Below are 19,976 nucleotides of genomic sequence, written 5' to 3' on the forward strand. Positions count from 1 at the left end.
TTTTGCGACAATTGTTTAACGGTAGTAACATAATTGTTCCTAAATTATGTTTCAACATCAATTATTAGTGGAAATTAACCTTTAGTAGGAAAAAAAAAACTTTTAGTAGGTCATTGTATTGTTTACACAACCCTTCAAGAAATCTAACATCCTCAGCAAAAGATATAAATTATTTACCTAACAGTAGAAAAATTATAAGAAACTTGACAACTTGTATCTTGACTTGCTCAAGTGAACACTTCAATACCTGCAAAAGATACCTGATATATCATGTTAGTAGAAAATTGTTTAAATATAATTTGTAAGTTTACAACCTAAAAGTAATTTAATTCACCACAGTTGGCCTTGAGCATCACTATAGCCGCTCCATGTTCAACATGAATTTTTTGGATTAGACCCTGTGGTCCAGCCCTTCCTCAGATCCCACGCATAGCCCAGCTTTAGTGCACGGAACACCCCTTTCTCGATCATGTCTATGACATATTAACCAATTATAAAAGATTGACGCTTGTCAATCAGATATACACTTTGAGAGCAATTAGGTCTGTTAACAATAAAAACTTAATAAGTTGTCAGACAAAGAACTGATAACAGAGGTAACATATCTGTTTATGAACCTACAAGTCATTGATCAAACTATAACTAAGTTATACTGCCAACTGTTAGCAAAGTGAGAAAAATTAGACGACAAGACTTTTTTCCTTAAAATGCATACGAACATTCAGGATTGGATGCGATAGAAAAGCTCTTTCTATTTTTGTTCTTCTCTAACTAAATTAAATTCAAATATGAAAAGGAAAAGAGTTGTCGCATCAAACTTCCAGCCATGTTAACACACTCACACAGCAAATTTACATGACTAACATCAAAATATCATAGAGTAAAATGCAACTCAACAAAAGAAACCACGCAACGGTAAAACTGAAATAGCAAATTAACTTGATTATTAAAGTAGGTTAACTTACATAAAAGGGATAAAAGAATGGATGCATATCACCCTAAAGAGGTTTAGGGCTGCAAGTGTTTCATATGGTGTCCCAGAGAGATTACGATAATCAGTCAGTTGTTCCTGGATAAGGCCTCAAGTATCATGACTTTTGCTCCTAAAATCTGATTTAGCAGCAGAAAGAAGAAATAAAGAATGAAATACACAATGAAGAAGAGTTTAATACATCCATCTCTTCACTGCTAACTCAACTTGTTAAACTAAAAAATGAAAGTACAGTTTTAAACTATCCTACACCTCTCCATTTCACCAATTAATAAAGGGAAAAGGCAAACATACTAGTCTTATACAATCCTAGTTGTCTACTTCGACATTTAGATCCTTATTTGAATTTGAGAAAGGCTGAATATTTTGTATAAAGTTGGTATCAATCAGATAAACATAAAAGTCTTATATAAGGGCATCTTATTTGAGAAATCATAGACATTCTATTGAATAGGTTAACAACTTATCCTAAAAATATCTGCTAACATTATCAAGAGCCTAAACCCATCATGTTGGAAAACTCAAAATAAACATGTCCACATACAAAATTGAGTCTGTAAGACCAATGGAATAGAGATATTGCTACCCCCCTCACCCCTTCATAAAAAAATTTCCTTGGAGTGAAAGTGATGTATATTACAGAATTTCCGGAATCATTTAAAAAAATTAGCTGCAGAATCAAACATTATTGATTGAAATACTGTATGACACGTGCAATATCCACAAATAATTATTGATCGGAGCCAGAGAAATGGAGAACCAAAATCCATGTAAGTTGAAGAAAAATAGGAGAACCAACTATTCTAGAATTGTGCTTTCATTATTTCAATCTTCAACACAATAATCATGGCATTGATGAGAGCAAATTGACGGGTAAACCAACATTAAAAGAAACAAGAAAACAAAATGTTCTTCGTCAGCATTCAAGAGTCATGTGCAAACTTGTTCAACATTACCATTTGTTTTGTATCCTTAATATGATACAAAACTAAAATGGGCTAAACTTATAATATCACTAAGATCCAACGAATTATAGCAAAAAGTTAAATGGCCTATACTTGGATACCTAATTTTGGGGAAAGAACACTTGTACTCCAAAAAGGGAAACTATTTATAAGCGGCTACCCCCTTACTTTCATACCCCTGTTATTAACTACTAACAGGGGGATCCGATTGTACTTTTGTGCAACTTTCAACAACTAACCACTTGCCTCTTTGTTAAGCTTCTGTAACTCTTAACTCTTGCAATTTTTCAACGTACAAAACCATATGCTTTCCATCATCCTTGACTAATTTCTCTATCTTCCTCTTCCGTTTGTCATTCCCCAATTCATCACTCCCCTAATTTGTTCTCTGTGAAGAGAATGCAGTTTCAATTATACTTTGGAAGTAGAATGATGCTTTGTTCATTTATGGTAACTTATTAAGAAAATAAATCATATACTATAATATATTCCCCTTTGATCTACAGTTATATGAACTTTAACTCCTCCAAATATTAAGAGTTAATTGGTCCACTGACCCACATATAAATTCATCAACCCGATTGTTTTAAATGTAGCAAAGCTCTAAGCCATCAAATCTAGCATTGAAAATAAAACTTATCGATTGTTAACTTATTTCAATTTTTTTGGAAATTAAGAGGTAGTGCTTCAGTGAAAACACTACTAAATTATTTCAATTTCACCGAAGCATTATCTCTTAATTTCCAAAAATATTAAAATAAGTTAACAATCGATAAGTTTTATCTTCAATGCTAGATTTGATAGCTTAGAGCTTTGCGACACTTTTTTTTTTTATAACCGAGAAATCCGTCTGTGACCCGCCATTTGGACCAGTCACAGTCTTCTAAACTCGGTGGATGATGGGCCCACCCCTTTACCCTTCTCCACTTAAATATCGGGCTTCGCTTTGCATTGTGTGGGGCTTGAACCTGCGACCTTAAGCCACAAATTCTCCACATTTTACCACTCGCGCTAGGCCTTGGGGGACTTTGCTACATTTAAAACAATTGGATTAATGAATTTATATGTAGGTCAATGGACTGATTAGCTCTTAATACTTGAAGGAGTAAGAGTTCATATAACTGTAGATCAAAGGGGAAAATTACTTAATAAGTTGTCGTAAAATGAGCAGGGCATCATTCTACTTCCAAAGTATAATTGAAACTGCATTCACTTCACAAATCGTGAGAGTGATGAAGAGATGGATAATGACAAACAGAAGAAGATAGAGAAATTAGTCGAGAATGATGGAAACAACAACATCATTGATCATGATGAAAACAAATGGTTCTGTGCGTTGAAAAATTGCAAGAGTTAGGAGTTGGAAAAATTAACAAAGAGGCGAGTGGTGAGTTGTTGAAAGTTGCACAAAAGTACAATCGGATCCCCCCATTAGTAGTTAAAAACAAGGGATATGAAAGTAATGAGGTAACCGCTTGTAAATAATTTCCCTTTTTGGGTACAAGTGTTGTTCCCCAAAATTAGGCATCCAAGTATAGCAGTATGTAATTCACTAAGATCCAATGAAATATAGCAAAAAGTTAAATGACCTATATTTGGATGCCTAATTTTGGGGAAAGAACACTTGTACCCCAAAAAGTGAAACTATTTACAAGTGGCTACTCCCTTACTTTCATACTCCCCCTATTTTTAACTACTAACGGGGGGATCTGGTTGTACTTTTGTGCAACTTTCAACAACTCACCACTCGTCTCTTTGTTAATCTTCTCCAACTCCTAACTCTTGCAATTTTTCAACGCAAAAAATCAGCTGCTTTCCATCATGATCAATAAGTTGTTGTTTACATCATCCTTGACTAATTTCTCTATTTTCCTCTTCTTTTTCTTCCGTTTGTCATTCCCCATCTTTATTGACAATTTATCACTCCCACAATTTATTCTTTGTGAAGTGAATGCAGTTTCAATTATATATTGAAAGTAGAATGATGTTTTATTCATTTACGGTAACTTATTAAGAAAATAAAACCATATATTTTATATTTCTCTTTGATCTACCATTAATGAACTCTTACTCCTTCAAATATTAAGAGCTAATCGATTCATTGACCCACAAATAAATTCATCAACCTAATTGTTTTAAATGTAGCAAAGCTCTAAGCCATCAAATCTAGCATTAAAATAAAACTTATTGATTGTTAACTTATTTCATTGTTTTGGAAATTAAGAGGCAGTGCTTTAGTAAAAACACTACCAAATAGCCATTTTATGTCATAAGAGTGATGAATTAAAAAGCTTGTCAGAACAAGCTAGGATGATGCAATATGGGATACAACAATTCAATACTGAACAAGCTGAAAACATGAGTGAATTTTTACTCTTGTGTGAACATTTGGACACTTGTCCAAAAAGGAATTCAAATCCTAAAGGGAATGATACTCCCAACAAAGTGGCAAGAGATGTCCCACTAGTACATAGTGCCCAAAACATCTCAACGGTAAGCACGGATATCCGACTCCCAAGTCGAAAGACGAAGGAAAAAACCGCACAATGTTTGATGCTTCTACTTCGAAAGAAGGAAAAAGCACATCCTCAGCAATAGCTGAAAAACCAGAAAGTAGTAGTAGTACTAACAAAGTTCCATCAGGAGCAAAAATTTTTTCTTCTTTTCAGGTTGGCAAACAACACCCAAAGGAAGAAGAATATCTTGCCTTCACAAGATATATTTACAACCTCCCAGAAGAAAGCGGAGAAACATTCAGTGTCTTAGGAACAACAAGTTTGTTTCCAAGAATATCAATATTCCCTAATGGATCACCGGGCTTTACAGCTCAATTATTTGAATTCGGATATTTAGATCGAGTGTATGCAAAACCAGGTCTACAAGAATTATCCAATTACCAACTCAGTTGTTTAATTCAGTTAAAAACTATGCACAAGGAGATGGTGTTTATGGCAGATTCTTCAGCATTTCTATGGAAAGCAAAGATTTGCAGGAATATTATCCAACCATCAACTACATTTCGGTGGAAAAGATAAAAGATTTTAAAGTTAAAGCCACATAAGTGAATAAAAAACTTCCACATCTTAATAAAAAGTGGATTCAAACCAGGCGAGCGTTAGGAATAAAGGCATTATACTTCATTCTCAAACATTTCTTCAATGAAGACTTTAAAGTCTTAAATCAAAGTCATGATTGAGTTTTACTAACTAAAGGGAAATCTAAATAAAAAATATTGAAGGACCGTTCACCATTCGTAGCTAGTTCAACAATTCTCTTATAATTGTCGTCCCATACAAAATTATCCTCTGTGATAGTGTATAAATCACCTAATCCTGTCCAATTATCATGTCATACTAAAGACGATCCCATCCTCGCCTACCATAAAATTTGATGTTCTATTAAATCTCTCACTTATATTATTCTTTTCCACACTTGAGAGCCCCCACATCCAGTTCTCCACATAGTCAGATTAGCTGTCATATTTTTGCAGTATTTGTTCTTTATGTACTCATTCCACAAAGATGTCTTCGTTCTAAAATTCCACCATAACTTACAAAACAAGGCATTGACATATCATAAAGTAATATGAAACCCAAACCCCCTTCGTTTTCTAGTAAGCATAAGCTACTCCATTTAGTCCAATGCCTTCCTCTTCCTCCAACGCAGCTACTCCAAGAAAATTGGGCCATCATAAGGACATTGCTAGGAGGGTTCATTAGTACAATGAATAAGTGTACTATATAGTACATCTTTGATTATGATTGCTCTTCTACCATACAATAGTAATTTTCCTTTCCAAGCTTGTATTTTTGCTCAAATCATGTGTATCATCTGTTGATAATACGATTTCTGTTTTCTCTTATAAAAAATAGGACATTCCAAATATGTTAATGGGAAATCCTTCCTCAGTATTCCTGTAGCTACCTCTGCAACAATTACTTCACCCCCCGTTATACTATGGTGCATATAAATTGCACTTTTCTCTTTATTAACCTTCTGACCAGATACTTCTTTGTAATTTCTTAGAGTCTCACTGATCAGCTGCATAATTCCCACCTCTGCCTTACAAAGGATAATCATGTCATCAACAAAAGCCAAGTGATTTACCTTCATACTCCCACTTGGCATACCAAAGCACTTAAATTTCTTCTTCCTTAGTAGAGTATTTAATGATCTAGACATTACTTTAGCCGTCAATATAAACAAAGTAGGTGAAATAGGATCACCTTCTTTAATTCCTTGGGATGATTTAAAAAAACCTTTGGGTTGACCATTCAGAAGAATTGAATACCAATTATTACTAATCAATATGTACACCATGTCTATTATCCGGTGCCTAAATCCCATTCTCCTTTAACACTTTGGTTAGATTGATTCTCTCGTGAATAATTTGTGAATAAACCTTGTTCACGAAGTTACTCAAAGAAATAGGCCTTATATCTGAAAAATTATTTATCACACTCTTCATAGGCAGAAGGACTAAGTTAGTGTGTGTGATATATCTTGGCAATTCAGCACCACAAAAGAATGCCTTCACCATGTTATGAATATCTTTTCCTAATATCTCCCACGTATGTTGAAAAAAAGCTCCAAACATACCATCTAGACCTCCTACACTTTTCTTATTCATCCTCATAACCACGCTTCTGACTTCTTCTATTGATGGCAATCTTTGTAGTTCTTCATTTTTGTCATCATTTATCACAACAGACAATTCATTTAGCATCTCGAAATCTTCGTTATCTGTTTGCTTTGTGAACTGTCTTATGTAAAAGTCTATTGTTGCCTCCGCAATCACCTCTTGTTCTTCTAACCATTCCCCTTGATCAGTTTGTATTCTGTTTATCCTCATTCTACTTCATCTCCCTTTTATTATGGTGTGAAAGAACTTAGTGTTTCTTTCTCCTTCTTTGAACCATTCCATTCCGGCTTTCTGTTTCCAAAACTCCTCCTTCTTATGGAGTTGTTTTTGTAATTCCACTTGAACTTTATTGTAACATCTCGCAATTTGAAATAACTAGGAAGAAGCTAATAATTGGAAATAATCATTTTTGGAAAGAATGAAAATCTAGAAATTTGTTTAAGTTAGAAAAAGTTGAATTTTGGTAAACTTCAAACGGTCATAACTCCTAGCTCAGGATGATTTAGGTGTACTTAAATACATGGTTGGAAATCTCTTGGAATGATCTTTCCAACGCCACTAAGTTTGCGCGATTCCGAGTTCGTATGAGTAAGTTATCTCCTTTGGAAGTTGGGATGTTGGATTAAGGAAAGTCTAATCCGGATTTTGGAAGGGTAATTTAGTCATTTCCTTACCTAATTATTCTAATTCATTTTTAGGAGTTTAATTGGGGTAAAGTCAGATTTTAGTCCGTTTAGAAAATTGAACTTTATGCTAAGGCTTGGAGAAGAGGAGAAAAGAGGAGAAAGGAGAAGATGAAGCAAGATTCGTCGATTTCGTCAACGATAGCTTGTGGATTTCATCGGGGGTGATCCCTAAAAAGATATGTGAGATCACATAACATTGGGTTAGTTCACCCACGTGCCAATCATGATTCAATTCAACGAATTTAAGTCTTTGAAGGTTTAGAAATTGAGTTCTTAATGAACATTGTTGAAGGTTTTCTTGAATTCTTGTGGGTTGTGTTGATTGAAGTTTCTTGTGATTTGATTCATGTTTTCGGGTGTAATTTCGGTTTGTATCTATCATATATTGAGGGTATAAATGATGCTAAGTGTTCAGGGAAGGAACCATGGAAGTTTAGAGATGAAAAAAAGAGAAGAAAAGTCGTCAAACACCTGGGGATAGGGGTGGGGCATCGCGCCAGCTAGTGCGCCCCAAAAGTGTCTCTGAATCTTCACCCTTGGGGCGTCGCGCCAACCGGTGCGCCCCAGACCAGTCCCTGAATGTTGAGGGCAGGCGCCCCGCGCCTCTCAGAGCGCCAGGGACGCTAGTTCTCCTCATTCGTTCCCCATCTTATCGTACTTGTTCTTAGCAATGTACCTATGTTTTCTAGTTGATTCCAACACTCTAAGGTACATATAAACATCATGAAATCATCCATAAACATGAGATCATGAAACTTGAATCCATAATCCAATTCAAGGAAAGTTAGGATCAAAGTCAAAAGAAATTAAGAGTCAAGTCTAGAAGCTAAGAAGCAAGTCAAGCAAAGTTTTAAAGTTTTCAAAAGTCTTTAACAAACGTTTTAACTTTGTTTTAAGACTTAAGTTTCAAGTTAAGCAAAGAGTAAAGAGTTGAGTTTATTTCTCAAAAATTTATAAGGGAACTAAGTATTCCCAAAGAGTTTATAAATGTTTTTCACATTTGAGCAAGAAAATGGAACATTGATTCAAAGAGAGCTTTTAAGCTAGGTTTTGAGTAATTATCTCAAACCAAAGAAAGAAGTTTTTTTAAACATATGAGCTAAGTATATTTTTGGGAGTAATATTGAGCATCGATATGGGGATGCGAGTTCATATTAACTCAAGTTTCCATAAACCATGTAGCCATCATGGGTATTAATGGGTCATGATACTTTTTAGATGATCATATAAGTTAAGCTAGTGGATCCACTAAGTTAAGTAGTTCTATATGACGGCATAGTATAGGACATTCTGGTAGCGTGATGGTAAAAACGATGTATCACCAGTTAGGCTCATAGTGGTGGTTGTCGGCTAGAAAATCTCCCACATAAATTATATTATTTTATTACATGAGTAAAGTTGAGTTTGTTACTATATTTCCTTTAATGAACTAAGTTGCTTTTACTGTTTTATAAAGCTTTTCATATATTGCATGTGTTCATTGCTTTATTTTGAGTTAAGTTATTCATGAGTTGAGAAGAGCCAAGGAAAGTGTTTCTTTCAGAATCTTTTCAAGCCTATGTATTGTTTAGCATTCCAACTCGCATACTGGTACATTCAATGTACTGATGCCAGTTGGCCTGGATCATCTTATGATGCAGACACAGTTAACCAGGGTCAGCATCCAGCGTCTCGTTGATCCAGCTTGAGCACTCAGAGTCAGTGGTAAGCCTCCTTGCATTCAGAGGACTCATTTATTTGCTTTCTAGTTTAGTTCACTAGGATGTTGTGGGATTTGTCCCAACATCCATCTCAGTTATTTTAGAGGCTTCATAGACAGTTAGTTATTAGTTCTTTAGTCTTTTCATATTATCTTATGTTAAGACTTGGGTTGCCATTTTGGCCAAGTTGAATGTTTAATTCTTATAACATTATAAGTTATATTATTAAGCTATTTGAGTAAGTTCATTTGATCATTGTAATCATGCTTAGAGTCTTCCGCTGAATTAAGTAAGCCAGGCTAAGTGTTCGCTTGGGGCAAGCAATGGTTCTCGAGTGCCAGTCCCGCCTAGGGTGTAGACTCGAGGCGTGACAAACTTGGTATTCGAGCACAGACTTCAAGAGTCCTAGGGAGTCTATGAAGCCATGTCTGTAGATTCATAGTTATCGGTGTGAAGCGTGCCACATCTATAATTAGGAGGCTGCGTTAGAGTTTGATCTCTAAAAAGTTTCCTTTTAATTTGTGCTTGCGTATGTTTTCAGATAATCATGCATCCACGAAGAGCTGTCAGAGGTCGTCCTGCTAGGCGTAATTTTGAGGAGCTAGAGTTACCAAATGCACCTGAAGTGCAATCTCAAGAGGAGGTCACTAATGCTGAATTCAGAGAAGCAATTAGGATGTTGAGTTAAGCTGTGACTAACCAGGTTGGGCAGCAAAGAGGAGCTCGACAAGAAGGGGCTGACACTTCAAGGATTCGTGATTTCTTGAGGATGAATCCTCCAAGCATCACTGGTTCGAGCACTACTAAAGATCCAGAGAATTTTATTGAGGAGCTGAATAAAGTATTTGATGTTATGCATGTGGCAGATACTGAGTGAGTTGAACTAGCTGCATATCAACTGAAGAATGTTGCTAGGAATTGGTTCGACCAGTGGAAAGGGGGTAGAGCTGAGGATGCACCACCTGCGAGTTAGGCCTGTTTTGAGGAAGCTTTCTTGGGGTGTTTATTTCCCCGGGAATTGAAAGAGGCCAAGGTACGTGACTTCCTCACACTTAAGCACGATTCTTTGAGTGTTCATAAGTATGGGTTGAAGTTCACCCAACTATCCCGTTATGCTTCGGAGATGGTTGCGGACATGAGGAGTAGAATGAGCTGTTTGTTGCTGGGTTGTCTCGTCTGTCGAGTAAGGAAGGTAGGGCTGCAATGCTTGATGTGAGGCTAAAAATACATATTTTTAATCATTATTTCCTCACATTTATTATTTATATTTATCCTTTTTGAGTGTGAATTTTATGAATTGTGCTAAATTGTGTATTTTATTTATAGAATTAAATTGGTGGAAAAATAAAGATGTTTGGAGCTAAAATGAATTGAAGATTGAAGGTTGAAGAAGAAAATCAAGCAGACAACTTAATGGAAGGATTGTAATATAATATTAATATTTATGCATATGGAGTAAATTGGAGGCAGAACAGCGAATTGCACCTGACACGTGTCACAAAGACCATGCATCAGCGGCATCAACAGAAAAATAAGGCGGTTTAGTGTTTACGCGTACCGTGTGAAATCCAATTCTTTTGGGTTTTCTTTTCCTAATTTGTCTTGAACTTAATTATTTTATTTAGGATTTCTATATCTATAAATAGGGCATGAAAAGTTATTCTTGAGGGAAGCCAAGAACCAAGATACAAAACACAATATAAATTTTCTTCTAGCTTAGGAACTTTGGAAGAGCCGCCGTGGAGGCCGGAGAATTGTGGTTTATTCTTTCTTCTCCTTTATTATTTATTTGTATTCGTGATTAATAAAAGATAGTTNCCTAGGGAGTCTATGAAGCCATGTCTGTAGATTCATAGTTATCGGTGTGAAGCATGCCACATCTATAATTAGGAGGCTGCAACACTTAGGAAAATTTATCTCACTTATTTCACACTCATTTTGTGCATTAGAGTTTGATCTCTAAAAAGTTTCCTTCTAATTTGTGTTTGTGTATATTTTCAGATAATCATGCCTCCACGAAGGGCTGTCAGAGGTCGTCCTACTAGGCGTAATTTTGAGGAGCTAGAGTTACCAAATGCACCTGAAGTACAACCTCAAGGGGAGGTCGTTAATGCTGAAATCAGAGAAGCAATTAGGATGCTGAGTTAAGCTGTGACTAACCAGGTTGGGCAGCAAAGAGAAGCTCGACAAGAAGGGGCTGACACTTCAAGAATTCGTGAGTTCTTGAGGATGAATCCTCCAAGCATCACTGGTTTGAGCACTACTAAAGATCCAGAGAATTTTATTGAGGAGCTGAATAAGGTATTTGATGTTATGCATGTGGCAGATACTGAGCGAGTTGAACTAGCTGCATATCAACTGAAGAATGTTGCTAGGACTTGGTTCGACCAGTGGAAAGGGGGTAGAGCTGAGGATGCACCACCTGCGAGTTGGACCTGTTTTGAGGAAGCTTTCTTGGGGTGTTTATTTCCCCGGGAATTGAAAGAGGCCAAGGTACGTGAGTTCCTCACACTTAAGCATGATTCTTTGAGTGTTCATAAGTATGGGTTGAAGTTCACCCAACTATCCCGTTATGCTTCGGAGATGGTTGCGGACATGAGGAGTATAATGAGTTGTTTGTTCCTGGGCTGTCTCTAAGAAGGTAGGGCTGCAATGCTTATCCGGGACATGGACATATCAAGGTTGATGGTTTATGTGTAGCAGGTTGAGGAAGAGAAACTGAGGGACAGAGAAGAGTTCAGAAATAAGAAAGCTAAGACGGGAAATGAGTTCGGGCAGCAGAAAGGTNNTATTTACTATTGACAATATTCTTCCATATTCTCTGTGGGATTGACCCTGACTCATAGTTGGGTAAATATATTGCATACGATCGTTTATCCGGGACATGGACATATCAAGGTTGATGGTTTATGTGTAGCAGGTTGAGGAAGAGAAACTGAGGGACAGAGAAGAGTTCAGAAATAAGAAAGCTAAGACGGGAAATGAGTTCGGGCAGCAGAAAGGTAATGTGAACTGTTCGTCTTTTCAGCAAAACCAAAAGGGACTTGCTCCATCATCTGCTAGTGCACCTGCACCCTAAAACAAAGGTGAGTCTAATGGTCAGAATTTGCAAAACTTCAGAGCTAGACCTGCACAGTCTCAAGGTAGTGTGGCACAAGAAGGTAATTGGGCTCCTGCATGTGCTAAGTGTGGTAGGATCCACCCAGGTAAGTGTCGTGATGGCCAGATATGTTGTTTCAAGTGTAGGCTAGAGGGTCACTTTATGAAAGAGTGCCCAAAGAATAGGCAAGGTAGTGGAAATTAGGGCAATAGGGCCCAATCTTCATCAGTTTCTCCACCAGACATGACTGCACCTAGATGAGCTACTTCAGGTACTGGAAGAGGAACAAACCATCTTTATGCAATCACCAGTCGTCAAGAGCAAGAGAACTCTCCAGATGTTGTTACTGGTATGATCAAAGTCTTTGCTTTTGATGTTTATGTTTTGCTAGACCCAAGGGCAAGTTTATATTTTGTAACCCCTTATGTTGCAAGTAAGTTTGATGTTTTTCCTGAGAAACTTTGTGAACCCTTTTGTGTTTCTACACTTGTTGGGGAGTCTATTCTAGCTGAGCGAGTTTATCGTGATTGTGTCATTTCCATCAATCACAAAGACACCATGGCTGATTTAATTGAGTTAGACATAGTAGATTTTGATGTCATTCTGGGTATGGACTGACTTCATGCCTGTTATGCCTCCATTTGTAGGATTCAAGTTGTCAAGTTTCAGATTCCTAATGATCCAGTTTTAGAGTGGAAGAGTAGTTCAACAGTGCCTAAGGGTAGTTTCATTTCGTACCTTAAGGCAATAAAGTTAGTTTCTAAGGATTGTGTCTATCACTTAGTCCGAGTTAATGACTCAAGTGTTGGGATACCTCACATTCAGTCAGTTCCTATAGTAAAAGAGTTTCCAGAAGTCTTTCCTGATTATCTACCCGGAGTCCCTCCTGAGAGAGATAAACTTCGGTATAGATGTTCTTCCAGATACTCGTCCTATCTCTATTCCGCCATATAGAATGGCACCAGCAGAATGAAAGAGCTTAAAAAGCAGTTAAAAGATCTCATAGATAGGGGTTTTATTCGACCAAGTGTCTCACCTTGGGGTGCTCCGGTCTTATTTGTGAGAAAGAAAGATGGTTTCCTTAGGATATGTATAGATTACCGCCAATTGAACAAGGTTACCATCAAGAATAAGTATCCTCTTCTAAGAATTGATGATCTTTTTGATCAGCTTCAGGGTGCTTTTTTTTTTTTTGAAAAGATCTGGCTACCATCAGTTGAAAGTAAAGGAATGTGACACTCCCAAGACAACATTCAGGACTCGTTTTGGTCATTATGATCTTCTGGTCATGTCGTTCGGTTTAACTAATGCACCTGCAGCGTTCATGGACCTTATGAATAGAGTTTTCAAACCTTATTTAGATATGTTTGTTATCGTCTACATTGATGACATACTAATCTATTCAAGGAATGAAGAAGATCATGCTAGCCATCTCAGAATAGTTCTTCAAACTTTGAAAGATAAGGAGTTGTATGCTAAGTTCTCAAAATGTGAGTTTTGGCTTGAGTCTGTGGCATTCTTGGGCCTCATAGTTTTCGGTGATGGAATTAGAGTTGATACTCAGAAGATAGAGGCAGTGCAGAATTGGCCTAGACCCATATCTCCAACTGATATTAGGAGTTTCTTTGGTTTGGTTGGCTATTATAGAAGGTTTGTTGAGGGGTTCTCGTCTATCTCATACCCTTTGACCAAATTGACTCAGAAAATAGTTAAGTTTCAATGGTCTTAAGCTTGTGAGAAAAGCTTCCAGGAATTGAAAAAGAGGTTAACTATTGCCTTAGTTTTGACCTTACTAGAAGGTACTCAAGGTTTTGTGGTGTCTTCTGATGCATCTAGAGTTGGTTTGGGTTGTGTCTTGATGCAGAATGACAAAGTTATAGCTTATGCCTCCAGACAGTTGAAAGTTTATGAGAAGAATTATCCAACCCATGATCTAGAATTGGCTTCTGTAGTTTTTGCTTTGAAGATATGGCGCCATTATTTGTATGGTGTTCATGTGGATGTGTTCACCGATCACAAGAGTCTTCAATATGTGTTCACACAGAAAGAGCTTAATCTCAGACAAAGGAGGTGGTTAGAATTACTCAAGGATTATGACATGAGTATTTTTTACCACCCAGGTAAGGCTAATGTTGTTGCTGATGCTTTGAGCAGGTTGTCTATAGGTAGTACCGCCCATGTTGAGAAAGAAAAAAGAGAGTTGGTGAAAGACGTGCATAGACGTGCACGCTTAGGAGTCCGGCTAATGGATTCAACAGAAGGAGGAGTAGTTGTGATGAATGGGGCTGAATCTTCATTAGTGTCAGAAGTGAAGGAAAAACAAGACCAAGATCCCTTTTTTCTTGAGTTGAAGGCAAATGTTCATAAGCCAAAAGTATTAGCTTTCGAACAAGGGGGAGATGGTGTGTTGAGATATCAAGGAAGATTGTGTGTACTTATGGTGGATGGACTCCAAGAGAGGATCATGGAGGAAGCTCATATCTCCAGATATTCCATTCATCTGGGCTCCACAAAGATGTATCATTACTTGAGAGAGGTGTATTGGTGGAATAGTATGAAGAAGGGCATTGCAGAATTTGTTGCTAAGTGTCCAAATTGCCAACAAATTAAAGTAGAGCACCAAAGGCCGGTGGTTTGGCTCAGAATATAGAACTTCTGGAATGAAAGCGGGAGATGATTAATATGGACTTGATCACATGGTTACTAAGGTCTCGCAGGCAACATGATTCTATTTGGGTGATTGTCGATAGAATGACGAAATCAGCCCAATTTTTTGTCGGTGAAGACTACCCACTCAGCAAAAGATTACGCTAAGCTTTATATTCAAGAGGTAGTAAGACTTCATGGGGTTCCGGTCTCTATTATTTCAGATAGGGGTGTACAATTTACTGCCCAGTTCTGGAAATCTTTTCAGAAGGGTTTGGGTTCAAAGGTGAACTTGAGTACTATTTTTCATCCTCAGACTGATGGGCAAGTAGAGCACACCATTCAGACCTTAAAGGATGTGTTGAGGGAGTGTGTGATTGATTTCAAAGGCAACTGGGATGATCACATACCTCTCATTGAGTTTGCCTACAACAATAGTTACCACTCTAGCATCCAAATGACTCCTTAAGAAGCTCTTTATGGGAGAAGATGCAGATCTCCTATTGGATGGTTTGAAGTTGGTGAAGCTGGGTCGATAGGACTAGATTTGGTTCATCAAGCTATGGAGAAGGTGAAAGTGATTCAAGAGAAGTTGAAAATGACGCAGAGTCGTCAGAAATCCTACACTAATAGTAGGAGAAGAGAGTTAGAGTTTGAAGTAGATAATTGGGTATATATTAAAGTTTCACCCATGAAGGGTGCTATGAGGTTTGGTAAGAGGGGGAAACTTAGTCCCCGGTATATTGGACCTTATTGAATATCCAAAAGGGTTGGCAATGTAGCTTATGAGTTGGAGCTATCACAAGAGTTAGCCGCGGTTCATCCGATGTTTCACCTCTCTTATGTTGAAGAATTGCATAGACGATCCTTCATTGATCATACCAACTGAAGATATTGGGATCAAAGATAACCTATCTTATGAAGAGATTCCTGTTCAGATTCTAGATCGCCAAGTTCGCAAGTTGAGGACTAAGGAAGTAGCATCAGCCAAAGTCCTTTGGAGGAACCCATTTTTTGATGAAGCTACTTGGGAAGCTGAAGGGAATATGAAGAAAAGATATCCACATCTCTTTGAGTCCGGAGAAAATGCAGACCAAGGTACTAATTCTCTTCTTAGTACTCTTTAATTATGAGTGAGCATGTTGTTTGTTGCAATTGCTTGTTGGGGGTTTGAACTTGATGTTACACCTTTAACCTAGTAAGAGTAATCTCATTCGAGGAAGAGTTTTCCCAAAGGGGGAGATATTGTAACATCTCGCAATTTGAAATAACTAGGAAGAAGCTAATAATTGGAAATAGTCATTTTTGGAAAGAATGAAAATTTGGAAATTTGTTTAAGTTAGGAAAAGTTGAGTTTTGGTCAACTTCAAACGGACATAACTCCTAGATCAGGATGAGTTAGGTGTACTTAAATACATGGTTTGAAAGCTCTTGGAATGATCTTTCCAACGCCGCCAAGTTTGCGCGATTCCGAGTTCGTATGAGTAAGTTATCCCCTTTAGAAGTTGGGCTGTTGGATTAAAGAAAGTCTAATCCGGATATTGGAAGGGTAATTTAGTCTTTTCCTTACCTAATTATTCTAATTCGTTTTTAGGAGTTTAATTGGGGTAAAGTCAGATTTTAGTCAGTTAAGAAAAGTAAACTTTACGCTAGGGCTTGGAGAAGAGGAGAAAGGAGAAGAGGAAGCAAGATTCGTCGATTTCGTCGACGATAGCTTGTGGATTTCGTCGGGGGTGATCCCTAAAAAGATATATAAGATCACATAGCATTGGTTTAGTTCACCCACAGGGCAATCATGATTTAATTTAGCGAATTTAAGTCTTTGAAGGTTTAGAAATTGAGTTCTTGATGAACATTGTTGAAGGTTTTCTTGAATTCCTGTGGGTTGTGTTGATTGAAGTTTCTTGTGATTTGATTCATGTTTCTGGATGCTATTTTGGTTTGTATCTATCATATATTGAGAGTATAAATGATGCTAAGTGTTCGGGGAAGGAACCATGGAAGTTTAGAGAGAAAAAATGGAGAAGAAAAGTCGTCAAACACCTGGGGATAGGGGTGGGGCGTCGCGCCAGCCCAGTGCGTCCCAGACCAGTCTCTGAATGTTGAGGGCTGGCGCCCCGCGCCTCTCAGAGCGCTAAGGACGTCAGTTCTCCCCATTCGTTCCCCATCTTATCGTACTTGTTCCTTAGCAATGTACCTATGTTTTCTAGTTGATTCCAACACTCCAAGGTACATATAAACATCATGAAATCATTCATAAACATGCGATCATGAACCTTAAATCCATAATCCAATTCAAGGAAAGTTAGGATCAAAGTCAAGCGAAGTTAAGAGTAAAGTCTAGAAGTTAAGAAGCAAGTCAAACAAAGTTTTAAAGTTTGCAAAAGTCTTTAACAAACGTTTTAACTTTGTTTTATGACTTAAGTTTCAAGTTAAGCAAATAGTAAAGAGTTGAGTTTATTTCTCAAAAACTTATAAGGGAACTAAGTATTGTCAAAGAGTTTATAAATGTTTTCACATTTGAGCAAGAAAAGGGAACATTGATTCTAAGAGAGCTTTTAAGCTAAGTTTTGAGTAATTATCTCAAATCAAAGAAAGAAGTTGTTTTTAAACATATGAGCTAAGTATATTTTTGGGAGTAGTATTGAGCACCAATATGGGGATGCGAGTTCCTATTAACTCAAGTCTCCATAAACCATGTAGCCATCATGGGTATTAATGGGTCATGATACTTTTTAGATGATCACATAAGTTAAGCTAGTGGATCCACTAAGTTAAGTAGTTCTATATGATGGCAAAGTATAGGACAGTCTGGCAGCGTGATGGTAAAAACGATGTATCACCGCTTAGGCTCATAGTGGTGGTTGTCGGTTAGAAAATCTCCCCCAGAAACTATATTATTTTATTACATGAATAAAGTTGAGTTTGTTACTATATTTCCTTTAACAAAATAAGTTGCTTTTACTATTTTATAAAGCTTTTCATATATTGCATGTGTTCATTGCTTTATTCTGAGTTAAGTTATTCATGAGTTGAGAAGAGTCAAGGTAAGTGTTTCTTTCAGAATCTTTTCAAGACTATGTATTGTTTAGCATTCCAACTCGCATACTCGTACTTTCAATGTACTGATGTCAGTTGACCTGCATCGTCTTATGATGTAGACACAGGTAACCAGGGTCAGTATCCAGCGCCTCGTTGATCCAGTTTGAGCACTCGGAGTCGGTGGTGAGCCTCCTTGCATTCGAAGGACTCATTTATTTGCTTTCTAGTTTAGTTCACTAAGATGTTGTGGGGTTTGTCCCAACATCAATCTCAATTGTTTTAGAGGCTTCATAGACAGTCAGTTATTAGTTCTTTAGTCTTCTCATTTTATCTTATGTTAAGACTTGGATTGCCATTTCGGCCAATTTGAATGTTTAATTCTTATAACATTCTAAGTTATATTGTTAAGCTATTTGAGTAAGTTCATTTGATTATTGTAATCATGCTTAGAGTCTTCCGCTGAGTTAAGTAAGCCAGGCCAAGGGTTCGCTTGGGGTCAGCAATGGTTCTCGAGTGCTAGTCTCGCCTAGGGTGTAGACTCAAAGCGTGACATTTATGGAGCCTTTATCTGTTACAAATGGTTGGATTAGCTTCAAATTGGACTTCTTGCACTCTAATTACCTCCACCAACGTAGTTATCTCCTGAAATATGTTTCCAAAAGTCGTTTTCCTCCATTGTGTTAAAGCTTTTTTGACCCATTTCAGTTTATGGTGGAATAAACAAAATGGGTTTCCTTCAAAATCTGATGTCCAATGACTTTTAACCACCTCCATAAATGTCTCCTCTTTCAACCAAAAGTTCAATTACTTGAAAGGCTTAATCACATTCTCATTACTTGATTTTAACACAATCAATAATAGAGTATGATCAGACCCATTTCGCACCAAAATGTTCTATTTCCATTACTGGAAATACATTTTGCAATTGTTCATTACATAAGACCATGTCTAGTCTCTTGAATATGCAATCTTCATCTGTTCTGCCATTCCACCATGTGTATTTGCTGCCCTTAAAACCTTTATCCTCTAAATTGCACACATTATTACAATTATTAAAGTCCCTACTCTCTGCCTCAGTTACTGGCCTACCACCCAGTTTCTCCTTCTCATTACTAATCACATTAAAATCACCTTCTATCACCCATGGGAAATTAGTTGTGTTTGCCAGATCATATATCGACTCCCATAGTTGCAATCTTTCTCTTTGTGTGCATTTAGCATACACTAAAGAAATCATAACCTCACTTCCCATCCATTGATTCTTCACTTATAGTTAGCATTTTATCATCATCCCTTATGATTTCATACTCTAGGGCGTCATCAATAAATGCCCATAGCTTCCCATTCACATTGGCTATTGCATATTGCATCCCCAATCTTCTTCTAAACTCATCTATGTCATGTCTATCTTCAAACAACTCCATCAACCCCACAAAGTAGAATTGGTATCTTTTGTCAAATTAATAAGTTGAGTAAACGCCTTTGAGTGTTTATCGATCTAATATTCCATATTAAAGCTCTCATTGATATCTAGTATTTTTTATGATTGTCCTTTTTGAATGTCCGGATGATGTTTATGCTCCAATCATCTCTTCTATATCTTGTTTCCTTTGTTTAGGTTGTTTCTCCTTTAGTTTGTCAACCCAAGTAGGTGACAATTCTCGTTTTGACAACAATTTTGGCAATGTACTGTGATATGTCGTCCACTTCATCCTTTTGATCTCTATTTTCTTCCTGACTATCATTTCGTATTACCAGTGGCAACACCCCATCATTATTATTTTCCACTAGAACTATTTCTCCCTCATACATATCTTCATCACTTTGCCCATCCTTAACTTTTTCATTCTGCTGCTCTCCAGTTTCCTGACCTTTTTTACATTGTGGTGACACTGTCTGGTTGCTTTCATGTGTTTCGTCTTCCTCTCTTTGCACACTTGGAATCACTTCTTTCCTTTGTGTATTATTCTCCTCCTTTTGTTCACTTGATTTTCTTTACTCCCTAAGTTTTTCCCGTTCCTTATTTTCTGATTCTTGTTGCTTACTGTCAAAATTCCTATTTACCCATTCTTTTGTGCTACCCTCTACAACATTGATTGATTTGTCATCTACCTGCTCATGCTCTTCTTCCTCCCTTAGTGCCTCAAATGTATTTTTATCTTGGTAATCAATTTCTCCCTCAATATGTCCATATTTATTCCTTT

General features: G+C 37.1%; 1 long non-coding RNA gene across 1 annotated transcript; it reads right to left on the reverse strand.

Moving 5' to 3' along the window:
• Positions 1-246: 246 nt before the first annotated feature.
• LOC125849918 (uncharacterized) lies at positions 247-1,309 on the reverse strand. The gene is made up of 2 exons (XR_007444722.1): positions 966-1,309; positions 247-544 (listed from the first exon to the last, which is right to left on the reverse strand). It is a non-coding gene; the product is annotated as an uncharacterized LOC125849918 (long non-coding RNA).
• Positions 1,310-19,976: the final 18,667 nt, after the last annotated feature.

The sequence above is a fragment of the Solanum stenotomum genome, unplaced genomic scaffold, assembly GCF_019186545.1.
Source record: "Solanum stenotomum isolate F172 unplaced genomic scaffold, ASM1918654v1 scaffold11373, whole genome shotgun sequence".
NCBI lineage: Eukaryota > Viridiplantae > Streptophyta > Magnoliopsida > Solanales > Solanaceae > Solanum > Solanum stenotomum.